Source organism: Giraffa tippelskirchi, chromosome 8, assembly GCF_054371585.1.
Source record: "Giraffa tippelskirchi isolate mGirTip1 chromosome 8, T2T-mGirTip1v1.2.pri, whole genome shotgun sequence".
NCBI lineage: Eukaryota > Metazoa > Chordata > Mammalia > Artiodactyla > Giraffidae > Giraffa > Giraffa tippelskirchi.
In genome coordinates, this window is record NC_137282.1 from 459,770 (window position 1) to 479,366 (window position 19,597).

At 41.2% G+C, this 19,597-nt stretch overlaps 1 protein-coding gene across 1 annotated transcript in view; it reads left to right on the forward strand.

Annotated features, from left to right (window-relative positions):
- LOC145518598 (uncharacterized) overlaps positions 1-19,597 on the forward strand; it is a 339,146-nt gene that overhangs the window by 116,863 nt on the left and 202,686 nt on the right. The gene's annotated exons all lie outside the window — the stretch shown is intronic.

The window sequence follows — 19,597 nt, forward strand, 5'->3', positions numbered from 1 at the left end:
AGCAGCTCCTGTTCTGGTCTGACTTTTCACATTTAACCCACGGTGGTGGTGAAGGCTTGAGGCCTATTCAGGAGGTAAGAGATTGGAACTTTGACTGAAAAAGAAGCTCTGAGAAAATTTTAGGTAAAAGGTAAACTAATCTATCAGTCTGTAAGTGCTGAATACAAAAAAAAAACAAACTTTCTGTGTCAGGCGCTATGAGAGTAGGTTTCAGAGCCATAATAGGTGGAAGGACAAGGCAAACTTGGGGAGGGTCCATGCAAAGGCAATGAAGAGGGAGTTCAAGCATCTGTTAGAGAAAAGATTCACCATCAGAAGGGGTCAGAAGGTGAGGGCATGGCTGGGACAAGCTTAGCAGGGAACCCTTAGAGCAGCGGTCCGCGATCTCCAGGATCTAATGCCTGGTAAAGTGCACAATAAAGGAAATGTGTTTGAATCGTCCTGAACCGCCCCGCCCCCCCCGCCCTAGTCTATGGAAAATTGTCTTCCATGAAATCTGTCCCTGGTGCCAAAACGGTTAGAGATTGCTCTCTTAGAGCATCTTTTACTTTTACAAAGAAGACCCAAATGGGCCTTGCCAGGTGAAAGGGTTTACTGTCTTGCTGAAGCATAGACTTTGCCATGGGGTTAATGGGATTTTGGAGATGTTGACGAAATCCATACTGTGAATAGCTTTGCATACCAGGCTGAGGAGTTGGGACTTTTTCTCTGGGTCTGTGGGACACCAACAAAGATTCTGAAGCAAGAGTATGTTTCTAGAAGGTTTTTCTTATGTAGGATCAGTCGTGAAGGAGCTAGTTGAACCTTATAGCACCTGTTAAAAATTTCTTGCAGAATCTGAGACATGACAGGGAAAGTTGAGAGAAAGGAACGGATCCAAAGTAACAGTGAAGGGGGGCGTTGTGGTTTGTGAACTTCGGTTCCTGCTTCTCCATTCTTTGGCCATTCAATAAAGCTTGTGCTGTTCCAGCCTCAAAAAGCCAAACCAAACAACAACAACAAAAACAACGTACCAGTGCAGGGTAACTGCACAGAACTTTTGACTGGAGCGCAAAGGAAAAAGCCCAAGAAGATGCTTGTGTGCTGGGTGAAACTGTCAGACACGAAAAGACAGATGTTGTATATTCCATTTATATGAGGTTCCTAGAAGAGTCCAATTCATGGAGACAAAGAGCAAAGCTGTGGTTACCAGAATCTGGTGAAGGAAGAGACAGGGACAAAGCATATAATAGGTACAGGGTTTCAGTTTGGGGTGATGAAAACCTTCTGGAGATGAGTAATGGTGATGGTTGTACAACAGTATCAGTGTACCTAATGCCACTGTGTTGTACATGCAGAAATAGCTAAAATAGTACATCTTGTGTTATTCATATTTTACCACAAGGTAAACATTCTAAAGAAAGGACGATACTTACGGTTTGGGCATGATGGTTGGAAGATTGATGGAAGTAAATAGCCAGCTTTGGGGACCTGAATATGACTCATTTCAGTCATAAGTTTGAGGAAAGAGTATATCCAAGGAGAAATGCTTTTCAGAATTTTGCAAAGCTCTCCAGTAGTCAGAGTGAGCTTAGAAAAATGTCTCGATCATGATGGGAACCTGTCAGAGTAGGTGTGTTTCTAGTCAGCGTCTCTCACGTACAGAGCGTGTCTAGTTTGGGTACCGGCCTGAAAATGAGGTGTCAGGGTTCTTCCTTAGAGCTCCGTCAAGGAAAGAGAGGAGAAACAGTTTGGAGGGAGCTGCTGTAGGAGTTTGAGCCCTTTGATAGGTTCACATAGAGCAGGAAGGAGTCAAAGCAGTCATATTAGGACAAACAACAGATATATGTGGAGATCTGTTTCCATAGAATATTTACACTTGACACATGCATTTTTGTGTGCACCTTGTGCGTGTACTGATTCTCAGTGGCTGCATTTTAAGACACTCTTGGTATGTCGCTTTTCCTCTGTATATGAATAGTCGGTTTGTATATGAATAGGAGCTCATTCTCCTGAATGGATTTACAGCAGGATTCCCAGGAATCCTGTTGTAAAACTTCCTTTAATGTGGGATAAAATTCACTGGTGCTTTATAATTAGAAACTACTTTCTCCTTCTGGAATAACACACACAGACGGAACCCTGGGAGGAAGGAGAGCCGGCTGCTGACTCTGAACTGGGAGGATGGAACCCTGGGAGGAAGGAGAGCCGGCTGCTGACTCTGAACTGGGAGGGGCGGAGAGGTTGTCCCCCAACCCCTCGAAGCCAGTGATTTTCTAACAAGTCATAATACCTTTAGGAACTCGCCAGTTATTCAGATAACTTATTTGAATAAGAGATAGAAAACGGTGTGTTTGGGCTTATCTGACTTGATTGCAGTGTTTGTCTCTTATTGTCTTACAGTGTCTTCTTTCTCGACGGCTTACAGTAAAATTCTTGACGTAATCCGTTCTTGGTTGTAATCGTATTTTTACGTGTAGTGCACCGGTTTTGTTGACTTGAGTTTTACTTTAAAGTACTCTAGTGTTTCTTTCACTTTTCACTTCCGTGCACTGGAGAAGGACATGGCAGCCCACTCCAGTGTTCTTGCCTGGAGAATCCCAGGGACGGGGGCGCCTAGTGGGCTGCCGTCTGTGGGATCTCACAGAGTCGGACATGACTGAAGCGACTTAGCAGCAGCAGCAGCAGCTCCTGAATGAGCTAGGATTATTCCTTCAAGTGTAGGCAGATGATTCCTTCTTGGCTTCAACCTTATTGAAAAGGGAAATGCAGATTTACTAGAGAGAACCTTGGGGTCAACTTCTGAACTGATTCAGGAGATTCAAAATCCTGAAACTTCTGATTGCTGGAATGTCTCCTAAAGTAATCATAGAAAGAGATATTCAGCAAAACAGATGACTTATAATTCATGACTTTTTATCATTTTGTTGAATGTTTTGAAAAATATCTCTTATTTATGGAATGTATTGTTAGGCATTGTATCAATAAATCACATTTGTTAATTGTTTTATGTGACCTCTTAGGGGATACTGCTTTTAAATATACACAATCTGCATCATATCCACATTAGATTTTAAGTAATAAATATTTTTGAAACTAGGAACCCAAAGAATATACTATTCTAATGCTGTGAGGAATGTTGATTTTAAGTTGAACTTTAGGTATAGTTGGTGAGTTCCTTTATCTTATTTTATATCTTTGTATTTTCACAATTTTACAATAATTGTTTTTATTTTTATTGATAGTTAAAATATTAATATTCAAAAAGAATTAGTTTTTACAAAATCAGCCCTTAGACTAGTTGTATCTGTAGGAAGTATTTTAGAAAACATGTTGATAATACATTGCAGATGAGTTACCTAAGAGACTCTTATTTTTGAATAACTATCCTAAGTTAGATGGTTCTATATGGCAAATTCAAACACTGCCCCCTAAATTAGCGTTTTATCTGGTTTGTTTATTTACTGTTGACACTATTAATAACAGGTGAACTGCAGAGTCATGAATGTCTTTGTTGATACTAAGGAAAGGTCATAAACAGATAACTCATGAGCTATAGCTGATCCTTAAATATGTTTTCTTGGCCCACACTGGGTTTTTTTGTATTTAATTTCAAATATATAAAATATATACACATACATCACAACCTAGATTATGAAGCTTTCTGGAAGTCAACTATAGCTGACAATGCTGTACACATTCTTGGGTGGCAATGTTTGGTTGGAACGAAGTGGCTTCATCTCTGGATACTGGATTCTCCAGGGCCTTTTCCCTATCCTCCCTCACACATTTCATTATATGTTTGGCCCCTGGGTGTCTTAATTTATGATCCTTGACATAAATAGTGCAGAAACAAAAAAATAAGGACTACTAACTAAGCCATGGCCTCAGAGTTTAGAAAGGACATTAAGTTCTTCACCAAAGTTCAGCTCAATTCTGTTCACAATGGTAAAATGAACTGATGATATTGTCATGGCTTTAATTCCTTGAGCCATTTCTCACTGAGAAGAGAATGAGGTTAAAGGTGTCACAAAATATTTATTGTTTTCCTGTGGCTTTAATGGTCAAAGGGGAGAAATTACAGGTGGATTTGGGATGTCAGCTGACAGTCCAGAAACTTCAAGCCAAAAGCTGATCGCTGGGCTCCAGGTGGTTTACCACTGTGGCCTTCCACTAAAGGGAATCCGTTTAAGTGAGGTCAGTGGGCTGTCCATACTGTTTGTGCTCCCTGAGTGAGTTAGATCTATCACAGAGGGCATTTCTGGATAAAAAGAACAGGGATGCTTTAAGATCACATCAGGATGTGCCAATCAGATAGAAAAGGGCATGGTACCAAATTTTTCCCAGGGTGCACTGATCACTTGTGATAAGTTGGAGTTTTATCCATGACACAGCTTATGTCGACTCTGATGAAATCCGGAAATACTCTTTTAGGAGAAGAAAGAAAGGGGAAAGGAAGCTGGAAGTGTACATGGTAATTTGGTTTGTCCACTTTTCTCCCAAAAGGGAAGTAAATAAGCTTCGCTTACTTTCTGTCCAGTCTTTTTATATCTGTGTGGCTCTATCTCTGACTCTCCCTTGACACGTAATTCCCCTCCATGCCGCAGTAGCCAGGTGGTGCTGCTGCCATTGATATGGCTGCTTCAAACATGATGATTTAGCTCCTGTGTTTGCAGCAGTGTCAGATGTTTTCCCTTCCAGAGAAGGGGATTATATAGGATCAGGCACCACTCCAACACTTTATCTGTGTTGTCTGTATTTGGAAATAGATCTCAAAAGTTTGGATCTCTGTTTGAAAGCGGAATAGAAACCTAAGTGAACACTCTTCTTTCACAGTTTCTTTGGATTGCCGTGTTGCATTTTAAAGAATCTGATTCTCCTTCTTGTGTTCCAGAAAGTTCCCCAAGAAAATGTAACAAGGAAAATAAGAAATAAAATATAAGCTTCAGAATTATGCCTTAAAGCAAAAGATAACTGGACTATTTACCTACTTTCCATCCAATGATGTTAGCATGGTACATTGGCTTGGAATTGAAAGTAAATTCTTGGTGGCATGTACATTGCCTGTGCATCTTAGTTTGAGGGTTACCTGTGCAAACTCGCTCAACACTCTGCTTGTTTTCACCCAGCCTTCATACCATGACTGGGATTTTCTTCATCTTTGTGTTTCATTTGTTTGGTATAGACAGTCATGTCTTGGGCAGCTAATATCTTCCCTTGGTAGTTAGCTCCATGAATATAGGGAAATTTTCCTTCTGTAGGGATGCCCATTGCCTTTCACTTGTAGGCACTCAGTCTGTGAACTAAATAGTTCAGTTATTAATACTAAAATATAGTATTAGCAAGCATTGGATTTGCAGGCTTTGTAAGTCTGTTTCTGGACCTGTGTTTTCTTAGTTGTATACATGCTAATCTAGATTGCTCTTGTCTTCCAGAATGAGGACCGGGGAATGTGACAGTCCCATGTCCCACTCTTCCTTTCCACTTCTACTGTAAAAGGCTTTGTTACCATTTTCTACTCCCCTGGGCTTGAGTTCTCTTTCTGAGAAAAGTTTTTGAGGGTGTCCTCATTCATTTGCTCTCTTAGTTTATTGGGGATCAGCCTAAGGATGGTCCGTGGACCAACTCTGACACATACCTGTTCTTGTAAACCAAGTGTTATTGAAACAAAGTCACCCACATTTGTTTACATATTGACAATGGCTGATTTTTCTGTACTGTGGCAGAGTTGAGTAGACTTGCGTAGACTACCACAGCAGAATTTCTAGAGACTAAATGGCTCATGAAGCCTCAAATATTTACTGCCCGGAGCTTTGCAGAGCAAGCTTGCCGAGTGCTGAACTTCACACTCATTTAAGACACATTTATTGAGTGTGTAAGGTTTTACTATGTGCTTGATGCTATAGATTTAAGTCTAAACAGTGTAATCCTTTCTCTTAATAGTCTGGTGGGAAAGACAGACACATCAGCAATATCTTAACCATAAAATACAGAAAAAGGCTCTAAGCATGAATTTAGTAGACAGTAAGTATAGAATGAGGAACACACAGCTGCTGGGAGGGCTGGAGAAGGTGGCTTAGAAGAGGGCTTCGTGAAGAGGCAGTTGCTGAATTTTTGACTTGCAGGACCAAGAGAACTTATCCAGGTAGAGGATGGGCACTCATTCCTGGCAGAAGGAGATATGTAAGTAGAAGCACAGCTGGAGACAACAGGACTTCTTTGGGAAGCAGCAAAGAATACAGTTTAGCTAAAGCCGAAGTCCTGAAGCACTGTCACCAGCTAAAAAGCTTGCAGTATGTGGAGTTGAGTCTTCAAACAGTGTAGTGGAGAGTGAACAGAGGGGCAGGATATAAGACTAGAAGTTGTTTATCTTGATTCTTCAGTCGTGTCCAATTCTTTTTAACCCAATGGACTGTAGCCCACCAGGCTCCTCTGTCCATGGGATTCTGCAGGCAAGAACACTGGAGTGGGTTGCCATGCCCTCCGCTGGGGGATCTTCCTGACCCAGGGGTAGAACCCACATCTCTTCAGTTCAGTTTAGTTGCTCATTTGTATCCAACTCTTTGCAACCCCATGGACTGCAGCATGCCAGGCCTCCCTATCCATCACCACCTCCCAGAAGTACCCAAACTCATGTCCATTGAGTAGGTGATGCCATCCAACCATCTCATCCTCTGTTGTCCCCTTCTCCTCCTGTCTTCAATCTTTCCCAGCATCGGTGTCTTTTCAAATGAGTCAGTTCTTCACATCAGGTGGCCAAACTATTGGAGTTTCAGCTTCAAAAACAGTCCCTCCAATTAACAGTCAGGACTGATCTCCTTTAGGATGGACTGGTTGGATCTCCTTGCAGTCCAAGGGACTCTCAAGAGTTTTCGCCAACACCACAGTTCAAAAGCATCAATTCTTTGGCACTCAGCTTTCTTTATAGTCCAACTCTCACATCCATACATAGAAAAAACATAGCCTTGTCTAGATGGAACTTTGTTGGCAAAGTAATGTCCCTGCTTTTTAATATGCTGTCTAGGTTGGTCATAACTTTCCTTCCAAGGAGCAAGCGTCTTTTAATTTCATGGCTGCAGTCACCATCTGCAGTGATTTTGGAGCCCCCAAAAATAAAGTCAGCCACTGTTTCCACTGTTTCCCCATCTATTTGCCATGAAGTTATGGAAGCAGATGCCATGATCTTAGATTTCTGAATGTTGAGCTTTAAGCCAACTTTTTTACTCTCCTCTTTCACTTTCAGCAAGGGGCTCTTTAGTTCTTCTTCAATTTTTGCCATAAAGGTGGTGTCATCTGCGTATCTGAGGTTATTGATATTTTTCCCAGCAATCTTGATTCCAGCTTGTGCTTCATCCAGCCCAGCATTTCTCATGATGTACTCTGCATATAAGTTAAATAAGCAGGGTGACAATATACAGCCTTGACGTACTCCTTTTCCTATTTGGAACCAGTCTGTTGTTCCATGTGCAGTTCGAACTGGTGCTTCCTGACCTGCATACAGATTTCTCAAGAGGCAGGTCAGGTGGTCTGGTATTCCCATCTCTTTAAGAATTTTCCACAGTTTACTGTGATCAACACAGTCAAAGGCTTTTGCATAGTCAATAAAGCAGAAATAGATGTTCTTTTGGAACTCTCTTGCTTTCTTGATGATCCAGCAGATGTTGGCAATTTGATCTCTGGTTCCTCTGCCTTTTCTAAAACCAGCTTGAACATCTGGAAGTTCATGGTTCATGCATTGCTGAAGCCTGGCTTGGAGAATTTTGAGCATTAGTTTGCTAGCATGTGAGATGAGTGCAATTGTGCGGTAGTTTGAGCATTCTTTGGCATTGCCTTTCTTTGGAATTGGAATGAAAGCTGATCTTTTCCAGTCCTGTGGCCACTTCTGAGTTTTCCAAATTTGCTGGCATCTTTTAGGATTTGAAATAGCTCAACTGGAATTCCATCACCTCCACTAGCTTTGTTCGTAGTGATGCTTTCTAAGGCCCACTTGACTTCACATTCCAGGATGTCTGGCTCTAGGTGAGTGATCACACCATCGTGATTATCTGGGCCATGAAGATCTTTTTTGTGCAGTTCTTCTGTGTATTCTTGCCACCTCTTTAATATCTTCTGCTTCTGTTAGGTCCATACCATTTCTGTCCTTTATTGAGCCCATCTTTGCATGACATGTTCCCTTGGCATCTCTCATTTTCTCCTATGTCTCCTGTATTAGGGAGGTTCTGTACTGCTAGTGCCACCTGAGAAGCCCCTGGTTTGTCTTGCTTCTGTAGGTATTTATATTTACAACCATCTTTCTGCCCTTCTCTAGCTTGGCTATAATCTTCTCTATTTACTTGGGAAGCTCTTCTCTTTGGGGAGAGCAGGAGAAGAAAAATCTCCCATCAGGTGGAATCACTATTACTTCACTTCAAGTTGACATGAATTTTTTTAAGAGGGTTCGGAAAGGTTGCTTTTCTTTACTCTTTATTGCAAGGAAAAGGCAAGAATCATCTCCTGTTTACCCCAATATGGACCCACGCATGGTAGAGAATCCTAACAATTCTTCATGATTATGATAAGATGGAAGGAAATTATTTATTGGAAATATTAGATCTAGTGGCAAGATAGTTTCCATTCATTGCCTGTTTTCGTAGTGCCTGTCAGAGCTTTTTGATACTTGAAATTAATTTGTCTTCACAAAGATAGTAGGAATTAAGCAAACTGAATAGAAAGAATAACCTTTTCTTTGTTGTGAAAACAACTCCAACTCTGTTTAATTAAAATATATTATTAGTTAGTAGATAACACTAAGGGAGATTAACACAGCCAGTCAATTTATTTTCCCTGCATCAGAAGTAATGTTTCTAAACTTCTTGGCTATTTATCTTTGTTTAGCTTCAAATCCCTCTCATTCCCCTTTGAAGTCTTAAAGAAAAGCATTGCCAGAACACATCAGAACTCAGAAATATTCTCCCAAATCCCTGATCAATTGGGTTATCCAAACATTAACGATAACTAGCATTTACACAGAGCTTTCAGCATAAAAAGTACCTTTAACCTAGATTATCTCATTTTACCTTTGAAATTTAACGAAGTAGATTCTACCCTGATCATCTCACAAGTTGGAAATGGAAGTTTTGTGAAGTTAACTGTTCCCCTCAAGATCTCGTTTTAGTAAGTGGCAGAGTTCAGAATCACAGCGCTGACTTCAGAGTCTGTGCTTTTTAATTCCTTGTAGTGATTTTTCCCTTGCTGATGAACAGACGTAACGAACGGAATCAGAAGCAACGGAGCCTTGCCATCGGAGCCAGTCCAGGGGAGGATAGCGTCTCAGATGGCTCACTCACACGGAAGATTCACTGTGGGGATTTTAGCTCTTTCTGGCTTCAGTGAACTCTGCAGGCCACACACAGCCCACATCAGAGAACACAGCTTCTACACCAAGTCAGCATTCCAGCTCATGCATGTAACTCTCTTCCTCTCTCTCCTTCTGCATACTAGACTCTGACTCTATACTTGCACAGTATTAGGTCTCCTTGGGTATTTTTTTTTTTCTTTTTTTAAAAGCATCGTTTTTCAAATTCTTCTCCCACTTAGGTTATTACTGAGTATTGAGCAGAGTTCCTGTGCTATACATTAGGTCCTTGTTGGTTATCCATTTTAAATATAGCAGTGTATACATTATCAATCCCGAAGTCCCATTCTACCCCTCCCTCCTACCCTTTCCCCTGAGTAACCATAAGTTTGTTCTCTAAGTCTGTGACTCTGTTTCTGTTTTGTAAGTAAGTTCATTTGTATCATTTTTGTTTTAGATTCTGCATATATGCAGTACCATGTGATACTTCCCTTTCTCTATCTGACTTATTTCACTTAGTATGACAATCTCCAGTTCCATCCACGTTGCTGCAAATGGCATTATTTCATTCTTTTTTAATGGCTGAGTAACGTTCCATTGTGTGTATGGACCACATCATCCTTATCCATTCATCTTTCAGTGGACTTTTCACTGCTTCCATGTCTTGGCTCTTGTAAACAGCACTGCAAAGAACATTGGGGTGTATGTATCCTTTTGAACCATATTTTTCCCTGGATATGTACTGATGAGCGGTATTGTGGGATCATATATAGCAACTCTATTTTTTGTTTCCTAAGGAACCTTCATATTGTTCATTGGTTGCAGTAATTTACATTCCCCCTGGGTATTTCTCTACTTAAATGACCTCCATAGGCTTGCCTTACCAAGTCAACAATTGCAATTAATTCAAATAAGTTTTGGGGGCACCTATGGTATGTTAATGGCACCCCACTCCAGTACACTTGCCTGGAAACTCCCATGGACGGAGGAGCCTGGTAGGCCGTAGTCCATGGGGTCTCGAAGAGTCGGACACGACTGAGCGACTTCACTTTCACTTTCATGCATTGGAGAAGGAAATGGCAACCCACTCCAGTGTTCTTGCCTGGAGAATCCCAGGGACAGGGGAGCCTGCTGGGCTGCCGTCTACGGGGTCGCACAGAGTCAGACATGACTGAAGTGACTTAGCAGCAGCAGCAGCAGCAGCAGCAGCAGGTGTGTTAGCACCATCTCTCCAGGTGGCGCTAGTGGTAAAGAATCTGCTTGCCAATGCAGGAGCTGCCGGAGACTCAGGTTCGATCTCTGGGTTGGGAAGCTCCCCTGGAGAAAGAGATGGCAACCCACTCCAGTATTCTTCCCTGGGAAATCCCATGGATGGAGTAGCCTGGCGGGCTGCAGTCCATGGGGTCACAAAGAGTTGGACACAACCGAGCAACTAAACAAAAACAACAATATGCTGTGTTAAAACCTCAGAAAGTGCCCCAGCTAGAGAACTAGATAAAAGAGTAGACTTATACTAGACTCTTGCTATTTAGAAAACTTTCATCTCATCTGCATTCTTGGTCCTGGACTCTCCTAGACAACCTTGGTCTGTTGTAGCCCACATTTCCAGTAACAGTGTTGGTGATGACACCCTTGGAAAGACATTGTGCAGTTTTAGTCTGACAGCTGCCAGAGGTTTTTCAGATGGCTTGTGGATCAAATGTCTGTAAGAGTCTTAGAAATTATCTTCAAAGTCTAATGAGTATCTGGCTTTGAGGAAGGAGGGTCAGGCTGTGCAGAAGGGATACAGATGAAAATAGTCTCTTAGTGTCTTTTCTTTTTGGTCTGTTCATCCTGACTTGATAGCTCAGTGGTTCCCGGGTGCTCCTTTATAGACCAGTGTTGACCTTGTGATCACATTATCCAAATTTTGGCAAAATAAGGAAAATGTGTTTATAAATTGTGCTTATGTATTTTCTTTTAGGAAATTGTATGTATGATCAGTGACACGTTGAAAGAAAAATAATTGCTTTGCAAAATAATGTTTTGCAATCTTTGTAGATGCATACAACTTGCGGGGCACTATATGTCATCCATTAAATACGACAATCTAGGTAGTGCAGCTCGAGCTTGCCTGAGTGTAGACTCAGTGATCTGGACGGTTGTCTGGGCCCTAGAATCCAGGGCCTAGATAGATGCTGATGACCATTTTCCAGCCTTGCTGACTTGAGTTACTTTCAGACAGCATCATGATTGTCAGAATGCTGTGGATTACAGGCTAACTCAAAGTGGTATTACTTACCCGATAACCTGGCACCCATGGAGTTGAGCGGTGCCCTACTTACCCAGCCTTATGAGGCAGTCTGGACGTGGTCTGGAGGCACTGTGACCACAGTGTGACTGCCATCTTTCCCATGCTCAGCCATTTCTGCTGCTTCCCTTTTTGTACCTATTCCTTCTATGGCCACTTTATTCCTATGACTCGTTTGAAACACAGTGTTTGTACTAGATTCTAAAGTTGATCTGAGACTTTGTGACCAAGAAGAGGAGGTTTGGAATGCAGTGTTGGACGTGGTATTCACACTGTTTATTTCTGAAGTGTATGAAGAGGGCAGAATGTGGAGTGAAGAGAACTTGGCTTGAGGATCGCTGATTGTGTGACCTTGAGCAGGAACTTCCTGAGAGTCCTGATTCACTCAGGCAGGATGGAGATAGCAATGTGCAAGCTGTAATGAATTTTTTTGGTGAGGGTGAAGATTAAATGAGATAACAAATGTAGAATGTTTGAAGCAGGCACATATTAGCCGCATATTTTAACTGTTCAAAAAATGGAAGTTAGCTCATCAGCTTTTTCATCTTTTTACTGAAGCCGTGCTACTAGATACATTAAAATTGTTGTGACTTCTTTATAATTGGACTCTTATTACGTAGTGTCTCTCTGTGCATATCTGATAATTTTCTTTTCTTTGAAGTCTGGTATTAGTACTGCCATGCAGCTTTCTTTGATTGGTATTTTTGTGGTGTATTTTTTCCGTCTCTTTGCTTCTAATATATTTTATGAGTATATTTGAATGAGTTTCTTATAGAAAACATATATGTAGATCATCAAAAATCTATTCTGATGATTTGTTTTAGTGTGTTTGTTTACTTTTGAAGATCATGTTTTAAAAATTAATTTTTATTGAATTTGGTTGCTTTGCAATGGTGTGTTAGTTTCTACTGTACAGCAAAGTGAATCAGCTGTATGTACGCATATATCCCCTCTTTTTTTGGACTTCCCTCCTACTCAGGTCACCGCAGAGCACTGAGGAGAGTTCTTTGAGCTGTACAGTTCAGTTCAGTTCAGTTCAGTCGCTCAGTCGTGTCCGACTCTCTGCGACCCCATGAACTGCAGCACGCCAGGCCTCCCTGTCCATCACCAACTCCCGGAGTCTACCCAAACCCATGTCTATCAAGTCGGTGGTGCCATCCAACCATCTCATCCTCTGTCGTCCCCTTCTCCTCCCGCCCCCAATCCTACCCAGCATTAGGGTCTTTTCCAGTGAGTCAGCCCTTCGCATGAGGTGGCCAAAGTATTGGAGCTTCAGTAGATTCCCATTAGTTATCTGCTTCATACATAGCAGTGTGCATATGTCAATCCCAATCTCTTAATGGGTATATTTAAACCATTTATAGTTAATGTAATTTTTGTTATGTTAGGATTTAAGTCTATCACTTTATTATTTATTTTTTCTCTTTTTTCCTTTTCCCATCTTACTTGAATAATTTTTAGCATTATATAGTGCCTGTATAGTGTAGTGTTTTTAGTGTGTATTTTTTGCAGTTTTTGAAAATGATTTTCACAGTGGTTGATCTAGAAATCACCTTATAGTCTCCTTCACAGACATACTAACTGATCTGTATGCCTGAAGTTTAAGTCACCAGCTATTCCAAATTTGCCTTATATTTCCCAGCCTTCCTTTCGGGTTCTAGGAAGAAAGGATACACAGTCAGTGATACTCATAAATCTTCTCCTCAAATAAAAGTATAAACTGTAAACCTGAGTGCATGTTTTAAATTATAAAAATAATATATTGTTAAAAAATTGGAATTTCTTGCTACTACTTGTACATACTTTGTTTTTACTTTTTCTATACATGAAATTATACTAGAGATTCTTATTTTTAATAGCATTTTTTAGTTGCTGCAATTTGAGTGTTTGAGAGTCTGAGCACTGGTAGGTTTATTGATCAAATTTTAGAAACCATGACAACTCAGGGAACAGAGCTTATTTCCCTTGAAACACAACCTTATTCAGAGTCAGACGTAACCTCTCCTGAAGTGCGTTGCAATTACTTCTTTGCTTTTAAAAATATTGTTGCCACATACTTATGTCTTTCTAAACAAAATAGTTCTATTTTGCCTAATTTTAAACTTTATGTAAATGGAAACATACATTTACATGCTTTTGTGTCTTGCCATTTTTGTGTAATATGATGGTGGGGAAATTCATTCATGTGACTTTGAGTGGATATAAATCCACAGGAAAATATGCACCGTCCACCAGAAAAATTTGAAAAAGACTTGAACAGACATTTCAAAAAGTAGGAAATTCAAATGGTCAGAATTATATTAAAATGTGCACAGTCTCTTTAATAATCAGGAGCATGCAAATTAAAACCACTTGACAATACTACCTGCCAGATTGGAAATAAAACAAAAGGGTGACAATGCTGTGTGTTGTTGAGAATGAAGAGCAATAAGAATTTTCATACACTGCAGTGGAAGCAAAATTTAGTACAACCATTTTGGAAAGCCCTCTGACATCATGCTGGACAATATACCAGCAATTTCTCTCTTACATGTATATTGTGAAAACACTGTGGCACTGTGAATCAGGACTCTTGTGAAGAATATTTATAGCAGTGCTCCAAACTGGAAGGGACTGCTGAATTGATTGCAGGAAACTCACAAAATGTCTTAACTTAGTTACACACAACAGCACGAATGAGCGCAGGGATATTCCCTTTATGTCTCCATGGATCAGCTGTGTCTCTTTCTTATGCATTTCATCAGTGTTAACTCTGTATAGTGACCTTTTAGGAATTTCCCTGAACTAACATAGTCTATGGAAATGTTTCATTTTGTATGGTGCAAACCCAAAAGTTCACCATATTTATCCTCACTTTTTCTCAAAATCTGAATGGTGTGTAGCATTTTTCTTTTTTTTCCAGCTCAAAGGACAAGGCACAGTATAAAAGTATGGTGATCTCAATAGGTCAGCCCAGTGCAGTCCTGCCTGGCACACACCATGGACCCTAACTTTTGAAAAAAGTCATTGGAAATTTCAAGAAACAAAATGCAACTGAGATCAAGCTAGCAGGAAGAAAGCAGCTGAAGGGAAAATATCATTTAATGTTTATTTTGCCATTATTTTGAGAATTTATACCTGGAAACATTTGGAAATAAATTGTGATACAGCATCAAAGCTGGTGAATGGGTTTTGCAGTCCTTGTTAATTTTTAGTCTCTAAGTCTCAGAGGTTGTTTTTCTTTTTAATTGTTTAACCATAAAGGATGAAGAAGGAGTGGGGAAAACGTAAGTGCTCCTTTCCCAGGTATAGTGGAGCACTGAGCGTGGTACAGCTGCTTTAGGCTGAGCGGGCCCCATTCACAGCTCACGGAAAGCAACCTGGAATTAACCCACAGCTTTTTGCACCCGTTCACAACTGCTCCACCAGCAGTGTGTGTTTCCAGGGGTGGCTCGGTTTACGCAGACACTGCAGGTCAGCCACGCCCTGACACGGTGCCCCCGCAAGTCAGTTTCCTGTTGGCAGCAGACGGCAACAGCGGCAGCCACTTGCTTACCGGCTCTTGGCTTCATTTGCTGTTTTCCAGGCATAAGTGCCAGACCTAGATGACAGCACACCAGGGCTGTGGTGCATTGGAGACTTTCAGTTATATTTCCAAGGGAGGATTTGGCTTTCAAACCTAAGCTTCCTTTTGCTTCCAGATATAAAAATCACCGCACCTCAGAGTAAATGTATCATGGTGTCTTCTGGAGGGGAGAAAACCCAGACAGTTAAATGAAGATTCATAGAGGTGTCTACCACAAATCACCCCAAAGGTTCTCTGCTGACCCTTCTTCCCTCTCCTTTGGTTGATCCAGGATCCACCTGACAACCTGCTGGATTGAGGTGTGTGTAACTCTGCTGGCTTCACCCAGCATTCTCCTTCTGGAATAGTTTAACCTCAGTTTACTGACTCTGATCCTAATGCCTGTGGATATGCCCCCTGGCCTCTGGACCGAGGTTACATAGATCCTGAATGCTTGGCCGATAATACATTTGCAATCCATAGGGCCCTCCCTGGTCAGCCACTGGGTATTCAATTTTCTCATCTGTAAAATGAAGGAATTAGAGCAAATGACTCTTGCATCTGACTTGTCTTTGGACAATGCCCTTAACCCTGGTCCTTTGCCAAGATAATTTCTTGCATTCAGGCTGGAACCTGTTGGTTTAGCAAAATATCCTAAAGAGCAAAATACCCTAATATTCGGTCTACTGTGCTAAGTCCTTCAGTTGTGTCCGACTCTTTGTGACCCTATAACCAAAGCCTGCCAGGCTCCTCTGTCCATGGGATTCTCCAGGCAGGAATACTGGAGTGGGTTGCCATGCCCTCCTCCAAGGGATCTTCCTGACCCAGGGATCGAACCCATGTCTCTTTCGCCTCCTGCGTTGCAGGCAGGGTCTTTACCACTAGCTCTGCCTTGTTGATGCTGTTCACTTGCCCAGTCATGTCTGACTCTTTGCGACCCCAGGGACCACAGCATTCCAGGCTTCCCTGTCCTTCACCGACGGTCAGAGCTTGCTCAAACTCATGTCCATTGAGTCAGTGATGCCATCCAACCATCTCATCCTCTACCGTCCCCTTCTCCTCCTGCCTTCAATCTTTGTGAGCATCAGGGTCTTTTCCAATGAGTCAGTTCTTCACATCAGGTGGCCAAAGTATTGGACCTTCAGCTACACCATCAGTCCTTCCAGTGAATATTCAGGACTAATTTCCTTTAGGATTGACTGATTTGATCTCCTTTGTATCCAAGGCAGAGGATGTTCTACTCAATGGCAACATTAACGATGATTCCCAATAATTAAAATGCCTTACACCTCTGTAGGCCTTGCTGTTACAGAGCCCCAAAGGGGTCTCAAGAGTCTTCTCCAACACCACAGTTCAAAAGCATCAATTCTTCAGTGCTCAGGTTTCTTTGTGGTCCAACTCTCATATCCATACATGACTACTGGAAAAACCATAGTTTTGATTAGATAGACTTTCAGTAAATATTTGTTGAACAAATAAATGAGCAATTGAGGGGGATGTCACCCAGGTTTGCTAGCATATTATAAAACCTGCAGTGTTTACAGATGTTAAAATACTCATAGAAAGGAATAAGAAATTATCAAAGATTTTAAAAAATTCTTAAATGCACCCAAATGATATGACTTTTTCTGCACAGCAGACTTCACATCGGCACCAACAGAGTCTCAAAGCCAATAGAACACTATCTCCAAGAAAACAAAGGAATCCTGCCTGGTAGTCACACATTTTTGTAGTCTTCTCATCAGACCAATATCATGTGGCATAAATGATAGCATGTCACTTCCCAAATTAAGTTATAAAAAATATAACTTTTTCTTGGGATTTCTCTCCACTCCTCTCTCTCTGCCTCTCTGTCTTTGAGTCACTGCTTTCTCTGGGGACGGTGGTGCCCTAATCTCTGTAGAGAGGCCCACATGATAAGGAGCTGGAGCACCCTTTGACCAGCCACATGAACGAGGTAGGATCCTGCAGACCCAGTCAGGCTTTAGATGATGCATTGAAGGACACCTTTGGGTGGCGTTAGAGCTAATGAGCTCACATTAGCTAATGAAGAGCACTTCCTATTTGTTTGGTTGGTTAATACCCAGGTTGGGGCAGAAGCGGATCTGATGGCTAGGTTATGAACATGAAGAAACACCTTTCCTCTCTGGAATTCCTTTTTATTATACGTATCATGAATAAATTGATCTTCTAGCATTATCTAATTTTTCTGTGTAAAACTGAGCAAGTTTTGTAACTTCTAATGGCACCAGGGACAAATTGTCCTTAAAGGGAGCATTTCTTTTCCTCTGTTTAACCACAGATATAGTAACAAATCTATTCCACTTATAAACTAACAGTAAGCTCCTTAAAGGCAGAAGTTATAGTTGTGCTTTATAGAGTTCTTCTCCTAGTACAGTAATTGATATATGTACAGTTTCATAATAATATGTTACAAACATGAGTTTCTGGGAAAAAAGGGCATCTTCTCTAATGGATGTTGTATCCACAGATACTGACTCTGAATGTTAAATCTGAGTTAATGTCCTTTGAGAACTTCTGCTAGAGGGTTCAATGAATTTTAGTGATATTTTTGAGGCAGAATCATCATATTTAGAACAAAGGGTAAAGAATAGAGTAGAGAAAGAAAACAAATTGGAGCTGGGTTCATCCGGGTTCATCCAACTCTTTTGTGAGTTTGATTCTTTATCCTACTTGTATCTATATCTGTGTCTGTATCTGAGTCTATATCTATATATGGACATCTAGCCAGCTTAGATATTCCCATCTACTTATGGAGTCATTATGATAATTGTGGGAGATTTCTTCTAATCTCCAGTAGGCAGTCTTTGTCACATGGGCATCTGTTAATCTGTTACATTTTAGGAAACTTCACCAGAGTGACCCATCCATCTACTTACAGATAAACAAATCAAAATGAACATAACTAGCGATCATTTTTTTTAACTTGGAAAGCCCCGTCAATAAATGGTGCTGTTGGCCTGGGTTGTGTGCCGTGTAAACGTGTTTTCTGCTAGCTGTACCTTAGACTCTCACAAGGGCAAGGGAAACTGAAACTGTCTTTCTAATGGATCATAAGTCTTGGAAATGATTTGAATTCATGGATTAAATGTCAGCTTTGAAAGCATTTGCTGATTTATCTTGGATCTTAAAAGAAAGAACATTTCTATGACAAATCAAATTAGTGCATTTTCCTAGTCTCCATTGTAGTTTTCCAGAATAATATCCTGCAAAGAAATAATATGGCATTTTTCCTATCTCAAGGAGATTTTTATTATTAGTCTTAAGACTCTCTGCCAGTTAGAAAACTCCTGGGGATGAAGAACAGGAAAGGAAGTGTTGTGTAGAGATTATGAGTGAAAATAGTGGATCTCACCTCAGAAGCACCGACTTGGGTCGGTCAGGAAGCTGCACCCGAGTGACCGGGGGAGCAGGTGAGACTTCCTGTCATCTTCTTCACCTTGCTCCCCTCTGTGTACCCCTCCTCGAGAGGAAATTCTGACTCCTTCCCTGACTTGACGTAACTTTGGCGACCTTCACCTGTCTCTCCTGGCCTAGGTTAAAATTAAAAATGTTCCGTAGAAACAAGTAGCTTCCCTTTTGGTCCAGGGAATTGCTCCAGGCACTGCCTCCTGCCCTATAACTAGAAATCTTTAACTGAGTCCCTGGCTGCTTTTCTGTGCTTCACATATCCTTCACACCGTCTTTTTTCCGAGTCTCCGCAGACTGACAACACCTTCTGATGTGCAGCCTGACTGTTGATCAAGACTTTCTTTTCCCCAAGGATCTTCTTTGGATTTCACCCTCCTTGATCCCATCTTGTAACTTGAGGAAAAATGAAGCTCCGGGAGTTGGTGATGGACAGGGAATCCTGGCGTGCTATAGCCCATGGGGTCGCAAAGAGTCGGACACGACTGAACGACTGAACTGAACTGATTCACACCTGACACCCAGACACTTTTGTCTGAGCCAGAATCCAGAATGTGAAAAATTGAGCTTCTGAGGTTTGTTCCGTGGCCTCACGGTCTTTAAGGGAGATTGGAAGCATGGTACACGTCCCCTCCTGAAGTGGAGATTTTAGCACAGTTCAGGTCTTTGTGATTACGTATTGTCGGGGTCATTAGGTTTTATAATATAGTCTTAGGCTCATGAAGTTAGATGTTCTGTAGGATTTGAAAAAAAGAGGTAGATTGTGTCTAAAATTGGTTGTAAAATACCGCATCAAGCTATATAGTTGGCCCTTTGGCCAAACTTTCATTGTTTATAGTTGTGTAATAAGCTGCCTATCTTTCAGAACAATTTTTCAACTCTGAGGCTCTCCAAGGAAGTGGTTTCTGTTGCTTTTAAGTAACACTGTTAATTTGTCCAGTGCATTTTAACTTACATATACATAACCCCAGGCTTCCCTGGTAGCTCAAGTGGTAAACAATCTGCCTGCAATGCAGGAGAC